The sequence below is a fragment of the Lissotriton helveticus genome, chromosome 7 (assembly GCF_964261635.1).
Source record: "Lissotriton helveticus chromosome 7, aLisHel1.1, whole genome shotgun sequence".
NCBI classification, from domain to species: Eukaryota; Metazoa; Chordata; class Amphibia; order Caudata; family Salamandridae; genus Lissotriton; species Lissotriton helveticus.
Window position 1 is genome coordinate 1,075,676,303 of NC_136068.1, and position 27,917 is coordinate 1,075,704,219.

At 51.3% G+C, this 27,917-nt stretch overlaps 1 protein-coding gene across 1 annotated transcript in view; it reads left to right on the top strand.

Moving 5' to 3' along the window:
• The window catches only part of CARD14 (caspase recruitment domain family member 14), a 630,897-nt gene that overhangs the window by 343,980 nt on the left and 259,000 nt on the right, over positions 1 to 27,917 (top strand). The window lies entirely within an intron of this gene.

Here is a 27,917-nt window from a genome sequence, read left to right on the forward strand (position 1 = left end):
TTGCTGGCCAGGAACCTGAAAGATCGCCCACCCATCCGTGCTTTATAGATGCGGGGTATCGAAAACTGCATACTGCCCATGGATCTCAAAAGGCGTCTAGGACAATAAATAGTTAGCATCCTATGGAGGTAGGCCGGGCCCCTGCCGTGTGCAATACGGTGGCTAATGCAAGACTGTTTTTGGTGGACGTGTTTCAAAGGGCCTTTCCTGAACTGGAGGGGTGAGATTGGAGTCGAGATCCAAAGAGGCCACAGAATTCCGCTGGCATTGAAGCAAACAAAGAAAGAAGGTGGGAAACCCAGGGTAATCCTGGTTTACATTGGGAACTTTCTTTTGAGATAAGTAATCTTTCAGAAAGCGAGGCTGGATTCTAAGCGCATAGTGGGAGATTGCTCTTTTTTTGTTAGACCCGACTCCTGCCATATAATAGTTGAGAACAATGGAGGCTCCAACAATTGATTAAACCTTTCCAGGACAAGGGGCTCAGGCAGTCTTGAAGAATGCTGCAAGGCTCAAGGTGGTCTGGAACCAAAAAATGCAGATGTTTACATCCGAAATCAAGGCTAAGGAGTTTCTGGAGGGCAAAACCTTATAAAATCTAAGGGCCTGGGCTGTTGGGAATTTGATGCAATGTTTGTTTCCCTTATTCCTCTGCCAGGTGTGATTTGGGGACTAGAAATTTGATGTAATCAAGATATCGGACGCATGTGCTTCATGGCGATTATGTAGCTTAACTCTTTATGGTTGAAGGATCTTAGGAAACCATGGGCTCTGCTAGTGGGGCGGGGATCGTGTAAGCATCTCAAAAAGACCTTTCCATGGACTGTATGCTTCACATGGGTGGAAGGGGCAAAGGGGGCATAGAGGGGGTAAGGGTGTTTGAGGGGAGGTGAGGGTGGGGAGTGAGTAGGGGGTGGACTTCATGAAAAACCCAAAAAGTGTGCTTTGGCAAAAGCAAAGGTGAAGGCAAGGAGGATCAAGCTGACACCAGGGGGAGCCGGAGCACTGTGGTTTCTAGCCTAAGGGTCTGTGAAGTTTATCATGAGGGGTGTAAGGATGCTGTTGATGGATTCTTCTTCTTTGATGAGATGCATTTGAATGACACATGATGTAGGCGGGTAAAATTAGTATATGTTCAGCAAATGTCTGTAGTCTAAATGACAAATCTAAGAGGCAACAAATGTGGCAGACATACTCAGATCCCTGGGTCCAGATTTTATCTGTGAACAAGAGAAACACATCCCTTGGGGAAAAGGGACCTGTTGAAGGTCTGGGGGTATTTCTTTCATGCGTGTACAACTAAAAGCACTTCCACCAGGGTAGTTGCAAAATGGGCAAAAAGAGTATTGGGCTTGGTAAAAGCAAGCTAGTGGATAAATATGGCAGATGGGTGACTGCTGAATGTCAGGTTGCAGGGGTCAGACTCACCATCTGTTCCATCTATGGATCTAACTTGAATGAATCAGTCGTCTTAGAGGAACTGGTGGTGGAGCCGGCCAACTGGCCTACTCCACGATTGTGTGCGGTAATTTTAACCTGTATATGGATGTCATCAGGGAAGGAGATTAAGTATCAGGGGAGGAGATTAAGTATCAGGGGAGGAACCTGCAGGTATATAGAGCAATGAGACATCTTATGAGTAGCCATGGGCTGGTGGATGTATGGGATAGAATTAAAGCTCCAAACCCTGGGCATACTTGTTTCTCATGCCTGCACAGAAAATATGTCCAGGTGGACTACTTTTTGATACGTTATCGGCTAGTGGACAAGGCTGCCGTTACGAGATCCCCCAAAGTCTTCCCTGACCGCAATCCCTTAATCTTACAACTATCCGATATAGGATCAACCAGGAACCAGACTAAGTAGATTTTTGACAGGAAATTGCTTTTTAATACTTAGTATGTTGACCACATGAGAAAATGGATAACTGATTTCCTGGAAATTAATAGGCACAGTGCACCAAGAGGGATGGTTTTTAATGCATTGAAAGCTGGAGTAAGGGGAGAGACCATCAGCTTTGTTTCACACAGTCTGAAACAGCAATCAAAGGAGGTCAGCGGGTTGTACGAACAATTAGTTGAACTGGAAATACATCACCTGGAGATAATCACAGCAGGTCAGGACGCTATAGAAATTCAACAGAAAATAGCAGTGGTAAAAGCTATGATTAATAGCTATTACGCTAGCAATTTGGCAGGAATGTTTCAGACATACAAAGCAGACAGAAAGTTACAAGTATGGGGAGACATTGGGCCGATTACTAGCCCTTAGTACAGAGCAACGGGCTGTGAACATGAGTATCCAAAGCATTGAAAAATGTGGCGTTGGCTTAGTCTGAGAACAATCTTGTATTGTTAAAGTGTTTGAGGAGTATTATAGGATATTATATCAGAAGGATAATATTCCTTCATTGGCTCAGGTAGGAGGCTTTCTTGAGGAAATAAAGAATGATTCTCTAGGTACTGCTGAGGTCAAAGCGTTAGAATCTGATATCGCGATAGAGGAAATCACTAATGCTTTAAATACATTGGCTTCTGGCAAAGCTGGAGGGCCCGGCAAAATACCTTTAGAGTTCTATAAGGTATCCTTTTCAGAACTGGCCAAGAATCTGCTAGAAATGTGACTTGGGTTCAAAAGGAGGGGATTCCACCAACCTTTTGGGGGTGTACTAATCTAGTGATTCTCAGGAAAAAAGGGTAAGCCACCAGACAAGCCGAGCTCCTTGAGGCCTATTTCTTTGATTAATTCTGATGCCAAATTGTATTTGAAGATGCTTGCGACGCTCAAGGAGAGGGTCATGGACAAGATGGTTTTTCACTGGAAGCACAGCTTCATACCGGGTAGAGGGACTACATGTCAGACGTGCTATCACATTACTTGATATCGTTGAGGTGACTGGGAACCCTGTGGCTATGATTCTCCTCGACGCAGAGAAGGCGTTTCATAGATTGTCCTGGAGTTATCTTTGGGGAGCACTCAGGTGTAGGGGGTTTAGCCCAGGGATGATTAAGGATATAAGAACACTGTACCAATCTCCATCTGCTCAACTTAAATCATGGGCCTAGAGGCAGGCAAGATTGTGATAGCTAGGGGGACCAGGAAGGGATGTCCCTGCTCCCCCATCTTGTTTGCCCTCTATATTGACCCACTGGTGAATCAACAATTAAGGTGCCAGATCATTAAGCTGGTGAGAGTTAACAGCTGTGAAACAAAAGTTATAGCATACGCAGACAACATCTCTGTGTTAACTGCACTCCCCAGAAATGCATTGACTGAAGTGGAAAAACGTGCATAAAAATTTGGATCCATTTTAGGATACCTTCTTAAAAGGGAAAACACCCAGATTGTATGTACTGACAATATCGACATGCTAGACACCGTAGGGTAGAAAATGGTACCTACTTATGGATTAGAATATTGCCCAAGGTAGGCTCCATCTACAAGTTAAACCTCATCCCGCGCTTACTTAAAGTCAATAGAAACCTTAGGCGAGTCAATGAATCACATCTTACCCTAGCTGGAAGATGCAATGTGATAAAGATGCCTGTGCTCCCAAAAGTGCTATATTTGTTCAGAGCCATACCTGTTGCTCTGGAAATTGGATGCCATGTGGATGAACTTTGGATGGCAGTACAAAAAGACACAACAGGTTCTAAAATATTAAACCCTCCCCTGAGCACTGGGGTGTTTGGACAGTACCCAATTTTATGTTCTATTACAGGGCAGCCCTCCTGCAACACATGGGGGTTCTTTTTTCAACAAGGGGGGGGGGGGGTCAAATGAAAATTCCATTCCGCGTATTGAACTTCCAACCATCTGTGACCTATCCCTAGGGGATGAGGCAAGGGGATGCCTGTTAAGACAGATCAAGCCTAGCTACTACAAGAAAGTGAGGCTCAAGACCGTGGGTGCAGCCTGGAAAAATGGGAATAAGATTAAGAGAAAGGTGGGAAGCAAAAGGTATAATTGGTATACCCCATTGTAGCCATCCCATCTTCCCTGCAACATTTCATGATGGCATTTTTAAGCAATGTGATCAGTCTGGACTGAGCAGGCTGGCGACCTCTTCTCTCAAGGGCAACTCTGCTTGTTTGTTGATTTTCAGCAGGATTTTGGGTTGGGAGCAAAGACCTTTTATAAATATCTGCAGATTAGGGAATTTATGATCAAGCTAAGGTATGAGTCCCTATCGGTTAAAAGAAATTCCCCTTTTGGAAATAACCCAGCATCCAGGAAGTAAGATTGGCCAGATCTATAAAACCTTGACCGATATGATATCGGTTCGTCTGGAATCACAAGAGGCAAGATGGGAAGAAAAGTTGGGGACACAGCATATAGATCTTTAAGCCTCAATTGAGGTCGGAATGAAAGTGTTCCTAACCTCTAGCTTGAGAACCCAGAACTACACTACTGTGCTTAATTTGTATTATACACCGGCCAAATTGTTGAGTTAGGGTAAGAGAGTGGATGATGAGTGCCCCCGCTGAGGGGGAGGAGGGATCTGCAAACATTGTGCATATGTTTTATGATTGTGGGAGGCTGCAGGTATTCAAAGAAGGGATTAAGGCCTTTTGGAGGAAGTTGTTCACAACAGAGATTCATATCTGCCTAGAAATGACGTTATTTGGCGTTGATCCGGGGTCCTCAGGGGAATTGGGGCAGCTGTATTTTATTTTTATCTCTATGGCTGTTTCATGTCTCCTCCTAGCAACAGCATGGAAAAGTGTTGAACCAGCTACTTTACTACGATGGTTTGTACGTTTATTAAGCAGGCACAATTTAGAGAAAACCCTCTACAACTGTAAGGGGAGGCATGCTAGGAGGCGGGGAAGGATGATTTGGTCACCAATGACAGATTGGGCATCATTGATTGGCTAGCGGAAAGGCCCAACATTATTGGTGACTAAAATGAATGTTGTAAAGGGCCTAGGTATATGGAGGCTGGTTGGTTCCAACCCCATTAGGGGGACTACTCCCAACCTGAGAGTGTATTACCATTAGTCTTTGGCATTGAAGATCTTGTCTGGAATAGTGCTACCACGTCATGTGTTATTTAGCAAGTTCAATTCTTAAAACTGAGTGCCATAGGAAGGAGTATACGGTATTGGCCAGTTTGGAATGCCTAATAATAGGTGGTGTTAAAATTGGGCGAAGCTAGTAATCCTGACTTTTTAATTTTGATATGCTGGCACAATATCTGTGATGAACTAATCTCGTGATCAATGGATGTGATTGTTTTCTTTTCAGACCACTTATGTGTTTGGGCAACCATTTATGTATGATAATGAACTGTGCTGAATGATTTATTATAATGCCGAGATGATTTAGATATGTATTTTGTGACTGCTTCTTTTTGGAAATGAACATTTTTAAATAAAATAAAAAAGACTTTGGGGTGAGCCAGAAGATTTTCCCATTCAATTAGAGATACTCTTCAATTTCTTAGAGATTTTTGAAGACTTCCTGCTCTACTAGGGTTGCTATTCATTTTCTTTTTAGGTCTCGGACCGAAGTCTGGCTTGCCAGCCGGAAGTCGGAGATTTAATGATCTTTAGTAGGGCAGTTTAACCCGCCTCTCTCCTCTGCCTCTCCTCCATTGGCTGGCTTCCTAAACGGAGGCCAGCCATTGGAGGAGAGAGGCGTCACTCGAAACAAGCTCCGCCTCTTTCAGATTCGGGGGCGTACATTTTGCTAATCTTTCGCCAGTGACGTCATCCGTCACTCAAAACAACAAATACACGCCCCCGAATCCGAAAATGTTCGGAAGCTTGCGGCCGCCATTTTGCTGCTCGAGCAGCGTCTACCAGGACATGAGGTAAGCCTCTGCCCCCCTATTTGTGCCGTTCTTCGTGCCTCGTTACTTGTGTGCGTGTTCGGTATGTATTTCTGTCTGCGTCCGTCTGTCTGCCTGCTCCCCTATCTGTTTACATCCATCTGCCCAGCAGCCTGTGGGTCTCCCGGCCCCTGCTCGGGACACATGTGCTGCTCCTCGGTGATGATGTCAGGGCCCTGGGTTCCCATTACATCACCCTCTGCAGCGTGAGAACCGATTGCTCAATTTAAACCTTCCCTGGAACTGGCGTCCCTCGGCACGCACCGTGTGCTCTGAGGACCACACGAGAACCGCATGGCAGCCGTGACGTGCACGGTCAGATGTGTGCGTCGTGCTGAGTCCTGGGCCGCCGAAGGGCATGACTGAGGCGCTCTCAGAGTTACGGAAGTCCCCAGTGCTGGAGTAAGGGGCTGGTGAATGGCAGTCTCGTGGTGAAACAGCAGGAGGGGCTGAAGGGGAGGGTGGGGGTCCACTGGCAGAGCTGGGGGTCTGGAAGTGCCGAATGGTAGGTGTGAGACCCATTGCCAGTCTCGGTGTATTTGTAGTGGGGACTGGTGAAGAGCAGAATGGGGTGCACCGACAGAGCTGTGCGAAAGAACTAGACTAGCGGCAGGACACCGAGGGCGATCTATGTTCCAGTGCAGGTGAGATTGGGGTCCCGCCTCCCCGCCCCCCCGCCCCGCTGGCACTGGCATTCTGTGGCACAATAACTGAGTTGCAGGCGTGCAGGTGCCCCGGCAAAGCTCTGCATTGTTCCCAACATTGGAACAGCTGGAGTAGTGTCACTTCTGTGCATTAGTGCTATAAAGCGAGGACTTTAAAGGGTTTTATTAAAGTGTGTGGTCGCAGAACTAAAAATGCAGGGGATGCCAAAGGGCGGAATGGAGTTGCCTGGCACGCTTGGGTTACAAGGGTTGACGAAGGTCAAGGCTGAGGGGCATTGCTTCTGCGCAGAAATATATAGAGAGGCATGCATCGCCCCTGCTCCAGTCGAGCTCTCAGACCAAGACCCCGACACTTAAAGCTCAATAGCATTCAGATGTAGCAAAATGCAAAGCCCCTGTTCCCATGAATAAAACAGAGCTCTCCATCCTGAGACGGACCAGCCCCCCCCGCCCCCAGCTGTAAATTAAAAGGAGCTGCTGAGCACTGGAATGAAGCTCGCGAGACGGTTTCTATCCCCAGACGTGGTGGGAGTGCTCTATGCTGACTCCCTACGCAGCAGATGCTCCCCAATAGAGCGCGCCTAGAAGCGGCACATCCTATATCCGAGGTGTCTCAGCTCAGGGCAGCTCAATAGAGCTCTCTTATGAGATACTCCGAGATAAACAGCTCTGGGCAACAGAAAACACCCCAGCCCACTTGAGCACAAGATGTCCCCGCAGGCTGCTCTTCCTGACACCTCTCCCAGGCAGCACGCGTCCAGCTCAAGAGACCCTCACTGCAGGAGGACCTCTTCCTCCCCGAGATGCCCACAGTGGGCGAGCTCCCTCCCCCGAGAAGATGCCCACAGCGGAGTCCTATTTCCTCCCTAAATTGTCACGGCGGGGTCCTGTTCCTCCCCTGAGATGCCCACTGCGGGGAAGCCCTTCCCCCCTAAGATGCTCACACTGGGGGAGCTCTTCCTCCATAAGATGCCCTAACTGGGGGACCTCTTACTCCCTGAGATGGCCAAAGTGTGTGTGTGGTGGGAGCGGGGGTGGTGTGTGTGTGTGGGGGGGGTGTCTCTTCCAGTCAGATATGGCCCCAGAGGAGCGTTCCGGCTGCTGAAAACATCTCTTCTCCCCCGTAGAGTGCTCCTGCGACCTCAAGTACCACCTCTGGAGCCCTCTTCCTGCCCCAGATGTTCCCAGCGGAGCGCTCTGTTTAAAACTAACCCCCCTCCAGATGCTGTACGCATCTCACCCAGATGCACCCACCGGGGCAGTATTCCAGCCTGAGCTACTCTGAAAGAGCGCTTTTCCTGCCCGAGCTTCCAGTGTAGGGGCTTCTCCGGTCCGAAGTCCTGCCAGTGTTGCGCTCTCCTAGCCTGCGATGGTCCGGTGGGGCTCCCTCTTTCAATGCCCCACAGCGGAATACTCCAGTCCGTGTAAACCTGCGACAACCTCGGTAGAGCGCTCTTCCAGTCCTAGTTCCCTCTGTGTGGGACGCCTTTCAGTTCACCTAACCCAAGAAGAGCCTGCTTCTAGTCCGGATACCCCGACCCCAGATGCTGCTGCTGGAGCGCTCTATCCCCCGTTGGCTTGTCTTGCCTCTGCTCCCCCGATTGTGCCATTTTTCTTGCCTCTGCTCCCCTAATTGTGCCATTTTTCTTGCCTCTGCCCCCCTGATGGGGCTCGTTTTCTTGCCTTCTGCCCCCTGATTGCACTAGTTTTTCTTGCCTCTGCTCCCCTAATTGTGCCATTTTTCTTGCCTCTGCCCCCCTGATTGTGCTATTGGCAATGTAAATGACAATGTCATATTTTTTTTTTTGTAGGTGGCTCTATGTGTGGGTGGCTCTGTGTGAGGGTGGCTCTGTGTAGGGTGTAGCTATTGGCATTGTAAATGACAATGCCGTTTATTGATGATTTAAAAAAAAAAGAAGAAATTTCATGAGCAGTGCCAATAGCTCTACCTTTAATGATGCCGAGACCATTGCATTGTAAATGCTTGTTGATTTTGCGGCTCATTTGGGATTAGAATAATTTCTGTTTTTTTACTATTCTGTTTAACTTTTGGCCGAGGCGAATCACTGATACTGAGGTAGCTGAAGGAAATGCGAGGCGGAGAGGCCATTGAGATCTGTTCTGCTTTGAAGTTTAATATAAGAGCAAACTTTAAAGTCTCGAACTTTGACCTAGCAGAGCCCTCGATCAGTGTTGCAGCTGCACACTTCCTGGTTCTGCACCGCTTGCACATTTCCTCTATCTGCACTCGTCAGAGATGTTCCCATTTGGAACTTTGCCCTCTTCAGTGACAAGATAACAGTCTGTCTTGTAGCGTGGGCGCCTGGCAGGGGGAGCAGCTGCCTTCCTCGCTGTCTTGCTTATTTGCACTTAGTCCTGTGGACTGGTCGGGGTGAGTAGAGGGTACAGAGGAGGTAAACTATGGAATGTTGACATAGAGTGATATCCCTGAGTGGAGGGAGATGTTTCCATGACGGAAGTAGAGACCGTGGGGATTGGACCGGTTTTGAAGGAGACAAGATCTAACTTTAAGAGTGTATCATCATGGGTAAACAAGCATTGGCATAGCCAATAGGTCTCGTTTTTGGGACCTTATAAGTGTTTAGCCTTGCAACAGTTGATGTTGTTGCACCAAGGATATTGTGCTGCATAACGGCGAGCAGTGAACCTGATAAGTGTTAGGACAGAGCATGGGGCAGGGAGATAAGCACGGCAAGCTTTGAAACTGATGATAAGTGTTAGGACAGAGCATGGGGCAGGGAGATAAGCACGGCAAGCTTTGAAACTGATGATAAGTGTTAGGACAGAGCGGGGGACAGGGGGATAAGCACGGCGAGCTTTGAATCTGATGATCAATGTTAGGACAGAGCAGGGGGCAGGGGGGTAAGCACGGCGAGCTTTGAACCTGATGATAAGTGTTAGGATAGAGTGGGGGCAAGGGAAGCAGCTGCCTTCCTCGCTGGCTTCCTTCTTTGCGCTTAGTCCTGTGAACTGGTCGGGGTGAGTAGAGGGTACAGAGGAGGTAAACTATGGAATGTTGACATAGAGTGATATCCCTGAGTGGAGGGAGATGTTTACAAGACAGAAGTAGAGACAGTGGAGATTGTACCATTGTTGTAGGAGACAAGATCTAACTTTAAGAGTGTAACATCATGGGTAAAAAACAAATACCAATCCTTATGCACAAAAGCTGAAAGTAAATGCATGATCATATTTCATCTTAGATGTAACGTTACATTATGAGCTTCGGTATAGCTCAGGCTTTCCGTTAATATGGACTCCTAGAACTATGGGCTGTTTACAGTGTTTATTTGAAAGAGGTTTGTGATTTCCCAAGGGCAGGTGGATATCTAAGCTGGTTTTTACTGATATATTGTGGCTATTCACTTCTGGTCCATGTTTTATATTGCTTTAGGTCCATTGAGTTATCATGGTGCAAAGAAGAGGGAAATTTGTGGGCAACAATCCATTTGTACAGGCAGCAAATAAGGAATGCAGAATTATAGAAAAAGAAAGAAAAATAGAAAATGACCACCTGAAACTATGGATTTCACTATTTAATATTATCAGGAGCGGTTCCTTTTAAAGGGCGGAGGAGCATCGCCCTCCTGCGGCGATTTTTTCCCACCCTTCAGACCATACCATTGTTTCTACTTTATAATTATCACAAGCAGTCAGGCACGCGCCCACTGTTCTAGCAGCAGGATCGGGATGATTTTTTAAGCTGGCTGCCCATTGCGCATGTTGGATTGGCAGGCCATCTTGTGACAGCCAGCCCGACAGGCGTACTTCACACTGCACAACGCACAGTGGTAGTAACCTGACGGAGATTGCCGGCACAGGCACCTCAAAAGGAGCGGTAGGTTAGCCTGCTCAAACCAATCCAGGGTCTATTCTCATGCTAAGAGCAGGCACAGGATTGGTTAGGTTGACATTGGCACAAAGTCACCGTGAACCACCTTCCGCTTCTTTCCTTCTCTGAGCACGTGCACTACACACCACCTGGGCCTTTGAGGAGAGCAGGTGAGCTGGGGTGAGAAGGAGAAGGGACGGAGTCAGGATCTGAAATGGTCACTGCCGGAGGAGGAGCCAAGATGGCGACCGGAGCGGACGTGTAGTCGCCCGGCTCCGCCGGCCCTTGCATTCCGCTTTGAAATCCTGATATTTTTCCTGGTTGCATCCAGCGGCGGAATGCGTCTGAGGATGTGCTGAGCGCACCGATCCCTTTTTTGACCTTCTAGCGCGCTCGGGTGCTGGGGAAGCTTGCGGTGCGACTCCCGCCCCGGACCCTCGCTTCAATGGCCGCTCGTCGTCGGCTCCTGGAGGCTCGGAGATGATCCGCTCAACTGGATAGCGCGGATGACTCAGTGGCGGCGCCTTTCCATCTACAGCTGTCACCACCGCACTGACGCTGATGTCTGCTGCAGACTCCGCTTGTACTGTGACTGCCGACTTGGGCAACTCGTGGATGGTGTTTTTGCTCCGAAGGGGAGATGGGCGACACACGGTGCCGGGCGACCTAGCTTAGCGCAACCGATTGACCCTTCCTCCGTTGCCCGGCCCGGTCCGAGACGGCTTGCGGGAGGTGTGCCTGATTTGCTCTCGGCGCTGGTGTCTCGAGGACATGCTCGCCCATTCTGCGCCCTCCCCAGATCCACTATCGTGTGACGGCGTCATGGCTCCCTTTGTTCTGCCGCGGCTGAGGAGGAATCCCTCATTCCTGTCTGTGGACAACCTTACCCTGCCAGTGCGGTACATCGACTTGCGAGCACCGGCGCTGGAGCCTACCTCGAGGGTCCTGCTACCTTCACTGTCCCATGGGTCTATCCTGGCCGCCCTTCGTGATCTCCGCTCGGAGATGATTGATGGCTTCCAGGCGCTGTGTGCTCGCCTGGACGCCATGAGGTTTGCCGAGACTCGTGATCGCAGCGCCTGCCTTCAGCCAAGTGTGAGTCTGCTTTTGCCAACCCACGGTGCTACACTGTTTTCCTTTGCCTGTGCTGATACTAAACTTGCGGATTCCTCGCCCGGGGCCGACGGCTGGCGGCCCTCTGATCCTGAGACTGCTACATTGTTTCCCCTTTCCTCCTGGCTTGACTTCTTGATGTCTGCACCACCGAGTTTACTTGGGGACACGACTGAGCGACTTTTACCCTACGTGTCGACTATTGTCTGTTGGCCTTCATCCCTCTCCCCGTGGAACTTTTGCCCTTCGGATGCCCTTATTGAACTGAGTTTGGCGGACAAAAGACCTTGTACAGATGGCCGGTGGCCATTTTGTGATCCTGCTTCGTCTTCTTCTTTTAGGCAGCCATGTTATCCTGATGTGCGCGGGGGGAGGGGCTCTCCTGTTGTACTCTGCATTACGCTACATCCACGATCGGGCCAGGGTTAAGCTGCTTTCTCGCTGCTGACTGCTTTTGTTAACTGAAGGGGATGGGGTTGGCCCTGGCTAAATGTTTGTACTGGGCTCATGTCGCATGATGTTTTTATACAACTGCATTGTATGCTCACTTGACTCTGTATTGATGCTTGCCTTCTCTCTTTGTTTCATCTGGGGCGGTGTCTAATCCGGGTTAGAGTTTTGGGATGCGCTTGAGATCAGGCCGGGGATTTGATTGACCTCCTTTGTGTTGCTTCTGCTGGGAGATGGGTGGGGGCCCGGGAGGGGTCGCTTCCACGACGCGTGATGAAACGATTTTTGTGTCTCTCCCCACCTTTTTGTGCCTTTTTCTGTTTTGATGCTCTGTTTTGTTATCGTGGGTGGTGGGGAGTTTTCATGGCCGGGAGCTCGGGTGATTTCGGAGATATAATATGGCCCTCCTTCAATATTAGGGGATTCTTTTCCGTTTCTTTCTTTCTTTTCTATATTTCGGGTTTTCATTGGGCGACAGACACGCTGGCGGGGGGGGTAGGCCGTGGCCTCCGCATTGTTGTAGGGTGGGGGGAGGGATTATTGTTTCATTCCTTCTTTCTATGGCCTTCTATTTTCTGCGCTTTTCTCTCCCTTTTTCTGTCCTGGGTCCGGTGCGCCGGTTAGTGGGAGTGGGTAGCACTGCGCGTGGCGTGTATTTCTCATTTGATGCTCCTATTGTTTTGTCTTGATCCGCCATGTTGTTTTCTAGACTGACTTTTGGGGTTAATATCGTACTATGCTGCTACCTGCTCCTGATGCGAAGTGATGATTCGGACTCAGTGCTCCTTGATCTTTATTCTTCACTGTTTATGTTTACGTTATAGCATTTAAAATTAATCTTCACTGCTCCGGTTAGCCGAGCGGCGCGTATCGTTTTTGGCGTTGCTCCTTGATTATTACTGTTTCTTCTGGTGCCGCTGGGGCTTTGTATTGTTTGCTATGGTGCTGAAAGTATTGTGGCCGGCCTGATGGTTGTGGGCCCGTATTTGTTCTCGTTTTTTGCACCAATAAAGGTTTTACAAAAAAAAAATAAAAAAAAAAAAAAATGAAATGGTCACTGCCGGCAGTGAGTGAGGCTGGGAGCAGTTGGGGAAGCGCTGCGCTCACAATGCTGCCAGTCTGACTTTGGCCTCCGAGTGGTTGGCGTCCTCGGTCTCCCAGACTAAGTTGGAACTTCAAGACAGGTAAGCACTAATAAAGAAACAGCTGTGTGCTTGGTTTTATTCTGCTTTGAACTTATCCGGCCTTTGACCCTGCTTGCAGCCAGGTCGCCCCCACGCCGCTGCTCGTCACCCGATTGCCCTTGCTGCCTCCGTGTTTCCTGTTCTCATTTTCTCTCCTTCCCCCTGCCCGTGCGCCAGTTCCCCCCCGTCCCCCACCGCTCCCGATCCGGACCTTCCCGCCGCTGCCTCCCTGCGGCCCCGCCCCCTACACATCCATTCGCCTCCCCGCTCCCGCCTCCCAGCTGCTCCTCCCTCCCAAGCCATCTCTTTTTTTTTTTTTTTGTACAAGAATTTTTATTATTTTCATCATCATGCAGACCTTCAACTTCTCATTGTTTGCATAGCCATTACACAGATGGCCCATCAATCCGTACACATGTCATTCAAAGTTGTACCACAAAATTCTTCCTCAACAATTCTAGCCCCCTCCCTCCTACCCACATGCCCCTGTCAGTGGGCCGCAGCCTAACTGGTCCCCTCAATACCTTCCAACTCGTCCGATGTCGGACTACACTTGTCATAACAAAGAAGTAAAGTAGAACAAGCAGGGAGTTCCAGTAATCAAGCATATGTTCCTTACATCTCTGTACTAATCTACCAACACCCCTACACCTGGAATGAGCAATCTGACCTCCTCCATCTATCCACTTAATGCACCACCCCTCCTCTTGTTCCGTATGGGTCAGCCATCCTCATCCTTTCTCCCTGATCTTACACTCCAACCTCTTCCCCTTCCTCTTCCTCTCTATCAGAGACCTGGAGTTCTACCACTAACACGCCCCACATCCTCGCTGTTTCCAACGCCTTATCATTAGCAGTACGCGAGCTAGCTGCAGACGAAGTGTCCCCTCACTACTTGCCCAGTGTAAAAAGCTTGCCCTCCATCTCAAATAGCTGGGCCCTGTTCTTGACTTCCAATGCAAGGTAAGCTCTCTCTTCGCCATTATCAATCCTAAATCATAAAACTGGCTGGTGATTTTAGTGCTGGGGGTATGTGGGAACCAGAGTAATAAGCAAGTCCCCATCTCTGACTTTATCTCACGTCCTGTAACCCGATTCAGACACGCCATCACCTCCTCCCAATAGGACCCCAACCCCGCACAAGACCAAAACATGTGTCTGAAATCGGCTCCATCAGTGTTACATCTTGGGCACGATGATTGGGAGCCCCCAAAATACTGTAGGATTTTAACCGGGGTCAGATAGGCCCTATGTAGTGTGAAAAATTGAACCAATTGGAACCTGCCGTTGCGCGTACCTTTCCAGGCACGCCGCAGTAGGTGAGGCCACGTCGACTACGGTATTGGTTTACCTATATCCGCTTCCCATTTGCCTTTTAAAGTATCAAGGGGAGGCATCCGCTCAGTTGACAACCGATTATAAAGGCATGTGATAGCCTTAAACGTTCCAGCCGCCATGGTGACATATTGACAGCCCAAAGAAATCGGAGGTTCTAGCAACCCCATCTTCCATTGCTTTTGAAATCCCGCTATAAGAGCAGCATGCAACAGATAGTCTCCCCGTGGTAGCGTAAAGGTGCTCTGTAGATCTTGAAATGACAACAGAGCCCCATCTCTATACAAATATCCCAGCATAAGGACCCCGAGCTCCTCCCAAACAGCCAGAGCGACCGTTGACCCTGCCTCTAGGCTAGGTCGCCCCCACGCGCTGCTGTCTCCCAGCCTGCCTCCTCGCCCAGCTGATCCCGCCGCCGCTGCCGCCTTGGACGACCCAGCCGCCACTGAGCCGCCCACCGCCTGATTTTCCCGCCGCTGCCTCTCTGCGGCCCCGCCACCCTCCAGCCCATTCGCTGCCCCGCTCCCGCCACCCAGCTGCTCCTCCCTCCCAGCTCCTTACTTAAGGGGGCTGCGTGCAGGCATAGGGAGCGACTGTTGACCCTGCCTCTAGGCTAGGTCGCCCCCACGTGCTGCTGTCTCCCAGCCTGCCTCCTCGCCTAGCTGATCCCGCCGCCGCTGCCGCCTTGGACGGCCCAGCCGCCGCTGAGCCGCCCACCGCCGCTGAGCCGCCCACCGCCTGATTTTCCCGCCGCTGCCTCCCTCCGGCCCCGCCCCCCTCCAGCCCATTCGCCGCCCCGCTCCCGCCACCCAGCTGCTCCTCCCTCCCGGCTCCTTAAGGGGGCTGCGTGCAGGCATAGGGAGCGTCTGTTGACCCTGCCTCCAGGCTAGGTAGCCCCCACGCGCTGCTGTCTCCCAGCCTGTCTCCTCGCCCAGCTGATCCCGCCGCCGCTGCCGCCTTGGATGACCCAGCCGCCGCTGAGCCGCCCACCGCCTGATTTTCCCGCCGCTGCCTCCCTGCGGCCCCGCCCCCCTCCAGCCCATTCGCCGCCCCGCTCCCGCCACCCAGCTGCTCCTCCCTCCCGGCTCCTTACTTATGGAGTCCACGAAGCGACAGCGCAGCGGACGCGCGTAGCGGGCACGCCGGTTGTGCGCCGAAGGCGCGCCAAAGGCAAGCCCATCTGCGCCTGTCTGCGCTTGCACCGCGCCCAGCGTCAGGACCCCTGGCCCTCAACGATGCCAACGCACCCGACGAACTTACGACACCGCCACGCACTCAACGCCAGCCGGAACCCCGCCTGCTACCGAGCCACCCCGAAACGCACCCACGGACCCATCACCTGCAAATTCACCTGCCTCTGAAACTGTACCGCACCCGCCAAGCCGAGCTCCAGCAACAACCACCTCAAGTGCATCCTGCTCAACACCCGCTCCATCTACAGGCACGCCGTCGAACTCTGGAACCTCCTCGACACAACATTACCAGACGTCGCCTTCCTCACAGAAACATGGATGAACGCCTCCTCAGCCCCCGACATCGCCATAGCCATCCCGGATGGCTACAAGATCACCCGGAGGGACCGCATCAACCAAACCGGAGGAGGCATCACCATCGTCCACAGAAACACCATCCGCACCACAACCAACTCCGACGACACCCTCACCGCCGCCGAGCACCTTCACTTCCAGATTCACACCGACCCCAAGACCACCCTCAGAGGCACCTTCATCTACAGACCCCCGGGACCACGCACACAATTCCGCGAAGTCATCGCAGACTTCGTCAGTCCACACGCCCTCACCTCCACAGACTACATCCTCCTAGGGGACCTCAACTTCCACCTGAAGAACAACAAGGACTGCAACACCGCCGCCCTGCTGGACAACCTCGCCAACCTCGGACTCAAGCAACTGGTGAACACCCCAACCCACTACGCCGGCCACACGCTCGACCCCATCTTCTCCTCCAGCAAGCACATCTCCTTCAGCCACTCAACCGGACTACACTGGACAGACCACAGCTGCGTCCACTTCAACTTCAGGAGAACCACGACCCACCACCACCCACAAAAGGCTCCCGCAGAAGCTGGAGCAAGATCACCGTCGACCAGCTCACCACCGTCCTCAGCCAGGACCCTCCCACCAACACAACGGACCCCAACGAAGCAGCCTGCAACCTCACACAGTGGCTCACGAACTGCGCCGACGAACTCGCACCTCTGAAAAATCCTCCCAGCAGACCCGGCAGCAGGAAAGCCTCGTGGTTTACCAACGACCTCAAAAACTCCAAGAAAACCTGCCGCACCCTCGAGAAAGCCTGGCGCCACGACCAGACAGCAGAACACATGACCGCCCTCAAGAACGCCACCCGCAAACACCACCAGCTGATCCGCACCACCAAGAAGACAACATTCAAAGAACGACTGGACAACAACACCCACAACAGCAAGGAACTCTTCAGCATCGTTAAAGAGCTCTCCAACCCCAGCGCCTGCAACAACGACATCACTCGCCTCGTTCTTCCACCGCAAGATCGCCGACATACACAACAGCTTCGGCGCGTTGACCACGCACCCAACCACCGAACCAGCGCATCCCACCACCACCCTCTGCACCTGGACCCCTGTCAGCACCGAAGACACCACCCGCCTGATGAACACCATCCACTCCGGCTCCCCTACCGACCCCTGCCCACACCACATCTTCAACAAAGCCGACTCCATCATCGCACCCCAACTCCGGAACATCATCAACAGCTCCTTCGCATCTGCCACCTTCCCGGAGAGTTGGAAACATGCCGAGCTGAGCGCCCTCCTGAAGAAACCCACCGCGGACCCCACGGACCTGAAGAACTTCCGCCCCATCTCGCTCCTCCCCTTTCCAGCCAAAGTCATCGAGAAGACCGTCAACAGACAACTCTCTGCCTTCCTCGAGACCAACGAATCCCTCGACCCCTCTCAGTCCGGTTTCCGAGCAAACCACAATACCGAGACCGCCCTCATCGCAGCCACCGATGACATCAGGTCCCTGCTCGACAACGGGGAAACTGCTGCCCTCATCCTCCTGGACCTCTCAGCAGCCTTCGACACCGTATGCCACCGCACCCTGATACAGCGCCTCAGCAATGCCGGAATCCAAGGAGCGGCCCTGGAGTGGATCATCTCGTTCCTCGACGGAAGAACCCAGAGAGTCCGCCTCCCCCCGTTCCGATCCGCGGCCACCGAAGTCATCAGCGGCGTTCCGCAAGGATCCTCACTCAGCCCCACCCTCTTCAACGTCTACATGAGCCCTCTCGCAGCCATCGCACACCAACACAACCTCAACATCATCTCCTACGCCGACGATACCCAGCTGATCCTCTCCCTCACCAACGACCACGCCACCGCCAAAGCCAACCTCCAGGAAGGAATGAAAGACGTCGCAGAATGGATGAAGATCAGCCATCTGAAACTGAACTCAGACAAGACGGAAGTCCTCATCCTCGGACCATCCCCCTATGCCTGGGACGACTCCTGGTGGCCCCCTGCCCTGGGCACCGGACCCAAGCCAACGGACCACGTACGCAACCTGGGCTTCATCCTGGACTCCTCCCTCACGATGACCAAGCAAGTCAACGCCGTCTCGTCATCCTGCTTCAACACCCTACGCATGCTCCGCAAGATCTTCCGATGGATCCCCACCGAAACCAGGAAGACGGTCACTCACGCCCTCGCCACCAGCCGTCTGGACTACGGGAACACCCTCTACGCTGGAACCAAAGCCAAACTCTAGAAAAGACTCCAGCGCATTCAGAACGCCTCAGCACGACTCATCCTGGACATCCCTCGCCACAGCCACATCTCTGCCCACCTGAAAGACCCGCACTGGCTCCCCGTCAATAAGAGGATCACGTTCAGACTCCTCACCCACGCACACAAAGCTCTCCACAACACGGGTCCGAAGTACCTCAACAGCCGCCTCATATTCTACTCACCCACCCGCCAGCTCCGACCTGCCAGCCTCGCTCTCGCCTCCGTCCCACGAATCCGCAAATCCACCATCGGAGGAAGATCCTTCTCCTACCTGGCAGCCAAGACTTGGAACTCCCTCCCCACTCACCTACGGCTGACCCGGGACCATCTCTCCTTCAGGAAACAACTCAAGACCTGGCTGTTCTAGCAGTAGCGACCCCCGCCCTCAGCGCCTTGAGACCCTACGGGTGAGTAGCACGCTATACAAATTCTGATGATTGATTGATTGAGTGCTGACCAGTCTCCTCCATGCGGGTGGGCCGTGCACATGCCCAGAGGAATCTCCGGAGCATATGGGCGAGGAAAGCCTGCCCATTTCTGGCTCCGGTTCCAGCACGAACGGAGAGTGCGTTCCTTAAGGGTGAGCTGATCAAGCCCGATCTTCTGCTGGAGGATTATAAATGATAGCACATGCCTAGGGATCATCCTACCTTGTGGGCACTCCGGCCCTCGAAACTCCCTCGCTACCGCCTGCGCGAGCCACTGCAGCTGCGCCGCCAGATAGTACCATTCAAAATCAGGGATCGCCAGTCCCCCCTCCGCTCGCGGTCACATCAAAGTACTGATCGCTACCCGTCTTCTACCTGAGCCCCAGATAAACCCTGTAATTAAGGACTTAGGCTTCCGAAAAAAGGACGCCGGGATCCATACCGGTAACGTTCGAAAAAGGTAGAGCAAGCACGGGAGCGCCACCATTTTCAGCAGCGCCACCCTCCCCGCTACTGATCGCCAAAACTCCATACTGCCCTGTAGTCCCCTCATCGCTCCACCCACATTGCCTTCTAGAAGGTCGAGTTGAGTGTGATATACGCGGACACCCAGGTAAGGCAAACATCGAGGCTCTCATCGCAGATCCCCTATTGTCATAGGTGTCTGGGCATCCGGGGCCAAAGGGAACAAGCAGGTCTTACCCCAGTTCACCCGTAACCCAGAAACCTTGCCGAATTCCTGAAGCAGGTCCTTAGCTCCTCTTAGAGAGTCCTCGACATCAGCCAGGTATATCAGTAAATCATCCACATACAGGGAGATGTAATGGACCTCTCCCCGCAACGATAGACCTTCATAAGACCGTCCCATTCTAGCGTGCGCCGCCAATGGCTCAGTCGCTAAGGCGAATAATAGTGGCGATAATCAACAACCCTGGCGGGTGCCTCTACGTACCTGATACGCCGCTGAAATGATGCGCCCCATTTGAACCCTGGCCGTAGCAGCACTATACAACAGTGTCGTCCACTGTACAAACTGATCTCCCAGACCAAATTCCCTCAATACTTGAAATAGATAAGTCCATTCCATACTGTCGAAGGCCTTCTCACTGTCCACCGATAATACCTCCGCTCACGGCGTCCGGCCCTGTCCATCGCCCATGACTCTAATCAGCCGACGTATACTACACGTCGCAGTGTTCCTGGTGGGAATGAAGCCCGCCTGATCCGGGTGAACCAAGGTAGTCATGTGCTCCAGGAGACGCGTCGCCAGAATCCTACTCAGAATTTTGTAGTCCACCGTGAGCATCGAGAGTGGTCGATACGCCGATCTGGAGCTAGGATCGCCACCTCGCTTCAGCAGCGGTACCATGATCGCTTCCCTGGCAGTCGACGGCAGCCTACCTAGTTCCCATGCCTCTCTATACACTGACTGTAATTGCGGCATGCTCATTTTCTCTCCTTCCCCCTGACCGTGCGCCAGTTCCTCCCGCCCCCTACCACTCCCGATCCGGACCTTCCAGCCACTGCCTCCCTGCGGCCCCGCCCCCCTACACACCCATTCGCCTCCCCGCTCCCGCCTCCCAGCTGCTCCTCCCTCCCAAGCCACCTCTTATACAGGCCGAGTAGAGGTAGCATGAGCGACCTTTGACCCTGCTTGCAGGCAGGTAGCTCCCACGCCGCTGCTCGTCACCTGATTGCCCTTGCTGCCTCCGTGTTTCCTGTGCTCATTTTCTCTCCTTCCCCCTGACTGTGCGCAAGTTCCCCCCGACCCCCTACTGCTCCCGATCTGGACCTTCCCGCTGCTGCCTCCCTGCGGCCCCGCCCCCCTACACACCCATTCGCTTACCTGCTCTCGCCTGAGGCAAGCCCGTCTGCGCCCGTCCGCGCCTGTACCGCGCCCAGCGACAGAACCCCTGGACCTCGCGAACACCACGACACCAGAATCCACTACAACGCCAGCACCCTCCACACACTCAACACCGGCCTAAACCACACCTGCCTCCAGGCCGGCTCGAAACGGACCCAAAGACCCTTCTCCTGCCACACATGCAGCTTCACCTGTGACAGAACCACCAAGCCTCCAAAGACTGGACCTAACCACTTCCGCTGCATACTCCTCAACACCCGCTCGGCACGCAAACACGCCGTCGAGCTCTGGGATCTGCTTGACACCTCCACCCCAGACGTGGCCTTCCTGACCGAGACCTGGTGGAACAACTCCTCGGCGCCCGACATGGCCATAGCCATCCCGAGGGCTACAAGATCACCCGCAGGGACTGCGCCAATGGAATCGGAGGAGGAATAGCCATCGTCCACAAGTCCACCCTCAGAGTCTCGACCAACACTGACGACACCCTCAGCACCGCCGAACACCTGCACATCCAGATCCACACCGACCCCAACACCACCCTCAGAGGAACCCTCATCTACAGACCCCCTGGACCCAGACCACAGTTCAGTGACTCCATCGCTGACCTCGCCAGCACCCACGCACTCGCCCCCATGGACTATATCCACCTCGGGGACCTGACTTCCACCTCGAGAACTATAATGACGCCAACTCCGCCACCCTGATCGACAACCTCGACAATCTCGGCCTCACACAACACACCGCCGGCCACACGCTTGACCCCATCTTCTCCACAGGCTCCCACGTCGCCTTCGACCACACCACCGAACTCCACTGGACCGACCACCGCTGCATTCATTTCACCTTAAAGAAACCAACCACGCACCACCGCACCCAACAGCTGCCTCGCCGCTGCTGGAGCAAAGTCACCGAAGACCAGCTGATCACGTCCCTCGCCAAGAACCCACAAACTGACCCCACCAACGCAGACGCCGCAGCCCGCAACCTCAGACAGTGGATCGACGACTGCGCCAACACCCTCGCCCCACTCAAGAAACCCTCCATCAGCCACGCCAAGAAGAGAGCCACCTGGTTCACCAACGAGCTCCAGGCCTCTAAACGTGCATGCCGGAAACTGGAGAAGACATGGCTCCACGACGCACACCGGACAACCACGCAGCCCACAAGGACGCCACCCGCAGACACCACCACCTCATCAGACTAGCCAAGAGATCCTCCTTCAAAGACCGCTTGGATAACAACGCACACGACAGCAAAGAGCTCTTCAGCATCGTAAAGGAACTCTCCAACCCCAGCGCCAACGCCAACGACATCCCGCCCTCACAAGAACTGTGCGACTCGCTAGCCATCTTCTTCCACCAAAAGATCGCTGACATCCATGACAGCTTCAACACCACGACCGCCCTGACTACGCCAGACTCCACCCCCTCTGTGAACACCACCAGTTCCAACTGCCTGACCTCCTGGTCCAACTTCAATGAGACACGCAAGGTCATGAACTCCATCCAATCTGCATCTCTTTCTGACCCATGCCCACACCACGTATTTAACAAAGCAGACGCAGCAATCGCACCCCAACTACGGAAAGTCATCAACATCTCCTTCGAAACAGCGACATTCCCGGAAAGCAGTAAGCACGCCAAAATCAACGCCCTCCTCAAGAAGCCCAAAGCGGACCCCAAGAACCTCTGAACTCACCTCAAGAACTTCTGGCCCATCTCCCTGCTCCCGTTCCCGGCAAAGGTCATTGAGAAAATTGTCAACATGTAACTGGCCCGCCACCTGGAAGACAACAACATTTTGGACCCGTCCCAGTCCGGATTCAGACGAAACCACAGCACAGAGACTGCCCTCATCGCCGCCACAGACGACATCAGGCACCAACTAGACAACGGCGAAACATCAGCCCTCATCCTCCTGGACCTGTCAGCCACCTTTGACACGGTCTGCCATCGCACTCTAAAGTCATGCCTCCTAGAAGCCGGAATCCAAGAGAAGGCTCTTGACTGGACCACGCCCTTCCTCTCCGGCAGAACCCAGAGCATCTGCCTCTCACCCTTCCGATCCGAACCCACCGACATCATCTGCACCGCCCCTCAGGGCTCATCGCTCAGCCCAACGCTGTTCAACGTCTACATGGCCCCCCACGCACAAGTGGCCCGCCATCACGACCTCAACATCATCTCCTACGCCGACGACACCCAGCTCATCCTCTCCCTCACCAAGGACCCCCACACCGCCAAAACCAACCTCCACGAGGGAATGAAGGCAGTCTTCGACTGGATGAGGAGCAGCCGTCTGAAGCTGAACTCGGACAAGACGGAGGTCCTTATCCTCGGACCCACCCCCTCAGCCTGGGACAACTCCTGGTGGCCGACCACACTGGGAGCAGCACCAAAACCCACCCAACATGCACGCAACCTAGGATTCATCCTCGACTCCTCCCTCTCCATGTCGAAGCAGGCCAACGCTGTCTTCTCCTCCTGCTACAACACCCTCCGCATGCTCTGCAGGATTTACAAGTGGATCCCCACCGAAACAAGAAGAACAGTGACACAGGCCCTCGTCAGCAGCAGACTGGACTACGGCAACGCACTCTACGCAGGAATCCCAGCCAAACACCTACGACGACTACAACGCATCCAAAACGCCTCCACCCGACTGGTCGTCAACGTCCCCCGCCGCAGCCACATCACCCACCACCTGAGAGACCTACACTGGCTTCCCGTCGACAAGAGGATCATCTTCAAGCTCCTCACCCACGCACACAAAGCACTCCACAACGCCGGACCAGCCTTCCTGAACAGCAGAATCCGCTTCAACACCCCCACCCGCCAGCTCCGCCTTGCCAGCCTTGCCCTCGCAGCTGTCCCCCGCATCCAACGAACGACCTCCGGCGGCAGATCCTTCTCCTACCTCACCGCCAAGACCTGGAACACCCTCCCTACCCACATACGGCAGACCCAAGACCTTTTCGCCTTCAGAAGGCTCCTCAAGACCTGGCTCTTCGAACAGTAGCAGCATCCCCCCTCCCCTCAGCACCTTGGGACCCTCATGGGTAAGTAGCGCGCTTTACAAGTAGATTGATTGATTGATCCGAGGAAGGGGGTGTTGCACTGGGGGGCTGTTGATGTGAATGCTCTGAGGTGCGTGAACACTGTGTCTTGTTGCATTAAGTAGTCGGCGTTCCAGGGGCACGTCCTCACTGAAAAGCAGATAATTACATTTTCCTTTTAATGAACTTCAATGTCTGCAGTACGAGTTTCTGTACTTCACCTTTGGGAATCGTTAATAGCGATCCCCCACCTGACAGAAAATGTGTTCTTCTTATCTCTCAGCAAACTTTATTCTGGGGCATTTAGTTTCCCATTTCCCAGTAAGGGACTCAAAGTCCCACAATGCAATGTGCAGATGGCTCAAAAGCTAGGAGTAGATGAAGGTGGTAGACCGGGTCATTTGGCAGCTATGCATGTGATATCTCTACACTTTATCAGTCAAAGGCGCTCTAAAATGCCTGCTTACCCCATTACCCCCGAGATTAATTCCATCGCTCTTTGTATTAAACTGGTGTGACCTCCTTGCAGACTCTGCAACACATGCTCGGCTCGTGGCCTCTTATGTGTGAGATTTCATTGCCTTGAGCAATTCCCCTTAATTGCCCATCTGCTTGGCAGGCAGCTGGAGAGTGTCCTGTCATGCTGCCTGGCACAGCATCAGGCATGTTGTAATGATGCCAAATCACTGTAATGTTTCAAGAGTTTTATTAATGAACAGGTAAAGGAAACAGGCAATAGCCAGGCAGCAAGGCTTCCATCCAGGGCACCGGTCGTAACTGATCTCCTGGACGGGAACCAGTGGGAGGAATCATAGGAAATTAAATAAAATACCAGTATTTGTAAAGCGCACAGCTACCTCCGAAGTGGTGTCCCGGCGCTGGGGGCCGTCAGGAAGATTAAGCGAGCTTTTGCCCAGAGTCACATGGTGCTGGGCTAACCTGCCGCCGGCACTGGGGATCAAACCGTGAACCCCGTAGTCCGGAGTCAGAGACCCTGGCCCCTGCGCCACACCTCTTCCACCATTCTATGCCTCGCTCTGCCACGCTCTAATATATTAAAGCAACAACACAACACATCCCCCCCTTTACAATGCAGAAAATAAAACATAATAAAACACCATTCCCCTCCTTACAATGCAAAACACAATATACAATAAAGTGATGTAAAATAGGAAAGTGGGAACCACATTAAATAAAACAACAAAATACACAACTCACATGACATATTCTTTAAACCAACCAGGAAGAACTCTTTTCCTCTTACCAATATCATCCATGACCACACTTTCATCAAAAGGTTCAACAGTGTTGGCATGCCCCTCCTCTCGCCTTCTAAAAGTAATATCCTCTGGAACACACATGTCCTTCTGTACATATCGTCTAAAATCCTCATCACATTGATCACTTTCTCTAAATTTATTATTCTGAACCTCATCAGAAGCCAATCTGCAACGAACAGTACTGCGATCAAAATAATGTTCCACCCACTCATAATTAGAAGAATCAGCACAGGGTGGAAGAGCACTTAAAGAAGCATCATGTATGTGTTGCGAATCCAAAGCAACTCTTTTCAATTTCCAAACCCTACCGTCCTTCAACTTGACCTCATTACAAAGAATCTCTACCACCTCCTGTGGTGCTTCAAACTGACTTTCACCTTTAGAAACCTCCACAGGCTTTTTGATGCACACCCAATCACCCACCGCAACTGAAATATCCTTGGTACCACGGCATTCATCATAATATTCCTTACTCTTCTTATGTACCAATTCCAAATTATTCTTGATCTCAGAAGGAGACCATTGTTCTACTTTACCATCCAAAAGCCAACTGAGACTAAACTTGCACCTAGGTGTCCTGCCTCTCATCATAATAAAAGGAGACAAACCAGTAGCAGGGTTTGTAGTTACCCTATACACCCAAACAGCTTTTCGTATCTCTAGTTTCCAATCTAACCGTTTGCTCATAGCAGCCTTAATCAGACCTTTCAACACACGGTTAAAACGCTCCACAGTACCGTTTGCACTGGGATTATACAAAGACATTGTCTTGTGCTTAATACCAGTCCTCTCAAAGTAATTCCCGACACTCCTTGAAGTAAATTGCACTCCGTTGTCACTTAAAATACTAACAGGTAAACCTTCCATAACAAAAAGTTTGTCTAAAAAATTAAGAACAGTGTTAGTGTCCACATTCTCCACAACATCTACAACAGGCCATTTAGAAAATAAATCCATGATCACCAAACCATATTCCTTGTCCTCACCAACAGGTCGAAAAATGTCTACTGTCACAACTTACCACGGAAGATTAGGTATTAAACTTCCTCTCATAGGAGGCCTCAAAGTTTTTAAAGATTTGTCTACTGTGCAACAAATTGAACATTCTCTTACAAATCTCTCCACTTCTTTGTCTATTCCTGGCCACCAAAAAATACTTTCGACCACCAATTTAGTTCTTATCACACCAAAATGACCCTCATTGCACACAAATAACACTTTATTTCTCAATTTTTTAGGCGGCATTATCCTGTTACCTCTCAAATACAAATCCTTGTCCATAGATAATTTCATTCTCACCTCCCAAAAAGGTTTCAACTCCCCAGATAAGCTATCCTTCTTCGGCCAGCCATTACAGATGTGTTCTAATACTGCTTGTAAATGTTTGTCCATACCCTTTTCCTCTAAACACTCAGCTTTAGAAATGGCAGGTGTACCAGAGTCATGTACAAAGGCAATACTATAATTACCCCATGGGTCATCTACGCATTCTTCCAAAGGTGCAGACAGTCAGCACTGACATTGTTCTCACCAGGCACATAAATCATTTTGTACACAAATTCCTTCATCCTCATGGAGATTCTGGCAAATCTGGCCTCAGTGGTTAAAATTCTCACCAAAGGTCTATGGTCCGTGCGAATGGTAACCAACTTACCGCACACAAAGGCACAAAAATGTTTCAAGGCCCAAGCACAAGCTAGTGCCTCCCTCTCAATAATAGGGTACTTTCTCTCAGTAGGAGATAAAGCTCTGGATGCAAATAAAATTATTCTCTCACTATCATCACTCCACTTCTGCGAAAGAACCCCACCCAGTTCTCTTATGACTCGCATCAGTAGTAACAAAACATTCTGAGTTCGAATCAAAACTACTTAAAGTACACACTATTCCCAAGTCACTTTTGATAATAGAACATTTTTGCTTCACAATCCTTTGACCATTCAAACTTGACATTCTTCTTAAGAAGTGAGCGTATGTTAAACACTTTGCTAGCAAAATTAGGAATGAATTTAGCACAATATTCGGCCATGCCTAAGAAGGATCTTACTTCATCTTTCCTAGTTGGAGCAGGTGAACCGACAATAGCATTGACCAAAGATGGCTTGGGTTTAACCCCATCTTCATTTATGACATGACCTAAATACGAAACACCTCTCTGAGCAAACTTACATTTGCTAAGTTCAACAGTCAACCCAACTTTTTTTTAATACTTCAAATACATCATTCAAGAGATGATCATGCTCTTCTTTGCTCTTGGTTGCAATTAAAATATCATCTTGAAAGAAACTCACTCCTCTCATCTTGCCAAAAAGCCTATGCATCAGCCGCTGAAAAACCGCAGCAGCTGAGGCAAGGCCAAACGGCATGCGCCTGAATTGGTAGCATCCAAATGGCGTAATAAAAGCAGTGAGTTTTTGGGATTCTGGCGTGAGTATAACCTGGTGATATGCTGCAGATAAGTCAATGATTGAAAGCTAGGTTGCTCCCTTAAGTGATGAGACCATTTCATTATTCTTTGGGAGTGGAAATTTCTCAGTGACAATATTATTATTTAGGTGGCGCAAGTCAATGCATAAATGGATTTTTCCATTGCTTTTGCGTGCGACCACCACCGGAGAATTCCACTCCGAACTTTCCACCTCCTCAATCACACCTTTTTCCATTAAACTTTCTAGCTCTTTATTAACTTATTTTCTTATTAACAACGGAAAAGGTCTTGCTTTGTGTACTTTAGGTTAAGCGTCCTTATTGGGTACAATATTGTGCTCAAACCCCTTGAGTGCTCTTAGATCTTTTCCAAAAACAGTTGTGAATTTTTTGACCAATACATCTTCTAACTTACTAGTTTCATCCAATACCATCACCTTTAATTCACTATTAGGGTCCAAAACAGTATGTAAGTTCTTCTGTCCATCCAGCCAAGTATAGATGGACCATTTTTCGCCACATACAACTTTCCCCTGGCTGAGCTCCCTTTAAAAAGGAATGTAAACTAGGGGTGGGCGGAAAACTACGCGCTGACAGCGTAGTGGATGATGCCAGCCACACCTGCTCCCCGGGC